This window comes from Lathyrus oleraceus, chromosome 3, assembly GCF_024323335.1.
Source record: "Lathyrus oleraceus cultivar Zhongwan6 chromosome 3, CAAS_Psat_ZW6_1.0, whole genome shotgun sequence".
In the NCBI taxonomy this organism is placed as follows: Eukaryota; Viridiplantae; Streptophyta; class Magnoliopsida; order Fabales; family Fabaceae; genus Lathyrus; species Lathyrus oleraceus.
In genome coordinates this window covers 70,245,588-70,249,415 of record NC_066581.1, presented here as the reverse complement: position 1 = coordinate 70,249,415, position 3,828 = coordinate 70,245,588, and positions in this window count along the sequence as shown.

The following is a 3,828-nucleotide window of genomic DNA, read 5'->3' as shown; positions in this document are numbered from 1 at the left end:
ATAATCATTTATCCGCCGACCTTGTTTTAGGCGTTTGTTTTTGTGTTACCTTTCCCAACAAGTGGTATCAGAGCTTCGGCTCACCACACATTTTAACTTTTATTATTACAATGGACGAGTCAACCTCTGTGGGATCATCAACAATGATCAAGTTAACTTCTTCAAATTACTCCATTTGGAAACCCAGAATGGAAGACATACTCTATTGCAAAGAGTTGTATCAACCTTTGCAAAATGAGGGGACGAAGCCTACCGGAAAGTCTGATGAAGACTGGAATATCATGAACAGGAAAACTGTCGGACAAATTCGACAATGGATCGATCAAAGCGTTTTTCATCATGTTGCGCAAGAAACAGTTGCGTACACATTATGGAAGAAACTAGAAGCTTTGTACGAGAGTAAGACAGCCCAGAATAAAGCCTCTACTATTCGAAGATTGGTGAACCTCAAGTATAGAGAAACTAGGAGTGTTTCTGAACACTTGAGCGATTTTCAAAGATTGATAAATCAACTCACCAATATGAAGATGGTGCTTGAAGATGAATTGCAAGCATTATTATTACTAAGTTCCTTGCCTGATAGTTGGGATACGCTTGTGGTTTCATTGAGTAACTCAGCACCACAAGGTGTTCTAACATTGGACATAGTAAAAGATAGCATGTTCAATGAAGAATCTAGAAGGAAGGAACAAGGATTGACGACTGAGTCTGAGGCGCTTGTTACTGAGTATCGTGGAAGAAGTATCCACAAGAAGTTCAATACTAGAGACAAGTCAAGGGGAAATTCTGGAGATAAGTTCAGGGGTAGGTCGTGGACAAGAAAAGACATAGAATGTTTTTATTGTCACGAGAAAGGTCACATGAAGAAAGAATGTAGAAAGCTCAAAAGAGAGCAACAAGAAAATGGTGATGCGAGTAACAGAGCCGCTACCATCTTTCAAGGCAATGAGGTAATCTTTGTTGGTGATGACGGTCATGTTAATTTGACATCACAAGATACATGTTGGATTGTGGATTCTGGTGCATCATTCCATGTAACCTCACAAAGGGATTTCTTTTATTCCTATACAAGCGGTGATTTTGGCTGTGTGAAGATGGGGAATGATGATAAATCCAAGATTGTGGGCAAAGGTGATGTTTGCCTAGAAACAAACAGCGGTTTTCGCGTAACGTTGAAAGATGTGAGACATGTTCCTGACATGCGTCTCAATCTAATATCAACCGGACTTCTAGACGAAGAAGGTTATACTAGTGTGTTCGGAGATAGGAAATGGAAGTTGTCAAAAAGTTCCTTGGTAATAGCCCGAGGCAAGAAAGAAAACACCCTTTATGTGATAGAAGCCAAAGTCAATAATGGGTGTGTTAATGCTCTCAAAGAAGACTCCTCGGTCGAGCTATGGCATAAACGGCTCGGACATATGAGTGAGAAGGGACTTCAAATCCTAGCCAAAAGAGGTATTTTGGCCGGTATGAAAGGATTGGAAATGTTGCTTAAGCCATGTACACATTGTTTGGCTGGAAAGCAACATAGAGCTTCATTTCAATATAAGGCTCCACAAAGAAGACCAAATGTTTTAGATTTGGTGCATTCTGATGTTTGTGGTCCAATGAGCACTAGTACTCATGGAGGTGCAAGGTATTTTGTTACCTTTATTGATGACCACTCCAGGAAGGTTTGGGTGTATCCACTCAAAACAAAAGATCAGGTGCTTGTAGTATTCAAACAGTTCCATGCTAGCGTTGAGCGAGAAACTGGAAAGAAGTTAAAATGTGTTCGCACTGACAATGGAGGAGAGTTTATGGGAGATTTCAAACATTATTGTATTAGTAATGGAATTCGGCATGAAAGATCTGTCCCGAAGACGCCTCAGCACAATGGAGTGGCTGAGAGAATGAACAGGACTATTGTTGAAAGAGTGAGAACAATGTTATCTCATGCTAAGTTACCCAAGAGTTTTTGGGGTGAGGCTCTGATGACTGCAGTTGATTTAATCAACCTATCCCCTTCAGCTCCATTGAACGGTGATGTTCCAAATAGTTTTTGGACATGTAAAGATGTATCCTACAACCATTTGAAGGTGTTCGGTTGTAGAGCGTTTGTTCATATTCCAAAAGATGAGAGATCGAAACTCGACTCGAAGTCGAAGGAATGCATCTTCTTGGGATATGGTAATGAAGCATTCGGGTACAGGTTATGGGATCCTGTAGAGAAAAAGATTATCAGAAGCAGAGATGTTATCTTCTTAGAAGACCAGAATATTGAAGATATTCAGAAGGGAGTTAAGCCTGTTATTTCTGAAGAACATCCAATCAACTTAGATATGACTCCTCCTTTGGAAGATTACGAGGGAGAAGAAATAGAAGATATTGGAGATGCAGAGAATGAACCTCCAGTTGATAATGATCCAGCTGAAGAAATAGCAGTTGATGATGAAAATGAAGATATGGTTGAAGAGCCCCAATTAAGAAGGTCATCCAGGATTCCAAAACCGCAAACCAAATATCCTGAAACAGAATTTGTGTTACTTACTGATGGGGGAGAACCAGAGTCTTATGAAGAAGCCATGATGGATAACCACAAAGGAGAGTGGTTGAAAGCCATGCAGGAAGAAATGCAATCCTTGCATGAGAACATGACTTATAAGTTGGTAGATTTACCGAAAGGTAAAAGGGCACTCAAAAATAAATGGGTGTACAAGTTAAAGTCTGATGAGAATAACTCACGACCTAGATACAAGGCGAGGTTAGTCGTGAAAGGATTTAGTCAAAAGAAAGGCATTGACTTTGAAGAGATTTTTTCACCCGTGGTTAAGATGTCATCAATCCGGGTAGTGCTTGGTTTGGCTGCTAGTCTTAATCTAGAAGTGGAACAACTAGATGTGAAGACTGCATTTCTTCATGGTGATTTAGAAGAAGAAATTTACATGGAGCAGCCAGAGGGATTCAAAGTCAAAGGTAAAGAAAACTTGGTATGTCAGCTGAAAAAGAGTTTATACGGACTTAAGCAGGCACCACGTCAATGGTACAAGAAGTTTGATGCATTCATGATTGATCATGGATACCGAAGAACTAATTCTGATCATTGTGTGTTTGTGAAGAGATTTGATGATGGTGAGTTCATCATATTACTCTTGTATGTTGATGATATGTTGATCGTAGGACAAAATAGTGAGAAGATAAGCACATTGAAGAATGAAATGAAGAAGTATTTTTCAATGAAAGACTTGGGACCTGCAAAATATATTCTTGGTATGTCCATCCGTCGTGATCGGAAGGAACGGAAGTTGTGGCTATCACAAGAAAAATATATCGAGAAGGTGTTGGAGCGGTTCCACATGGAAAAGGCAAATCCAGTTGCTACTCCACTTGCTAGTCATTTTTGTCTTAGTTCAAAGCAGAGTCCGTTAAATGAAATTGAAAGGCGGGATATGAGAAAAGTGCCATATGCCTCAGCTGTTGGAAGCTTGATGTATGCAATGGTATGTACACGAGCAGATATAACACACGCGGTTGGTGTTGTTAGTAGATTCTTGGCAAATCCAGGAAAGGAGCATTGGAATGCTGTGAAGTGGATCTTGCGATATCTAAGAGGAACTTCCAAAATGAGTTTGTGTTTTGGAAGTAGAGAACCTGAACTAATTGGCTATACAGATGCAGATATGGCGGGAGATATTGATTCTAGGAAATCAACTTCTGGATTCTTGATTACATTTTCAGGGGGAGCTGTATCATGGCAGTCAAAGCTACAAAAGTGTGTTGCTTTGTCTACCACAGAGGCAGAGTTCATTGCAACAACAGAAGCTTGCAAGGAAATGTTATGGATGAAGC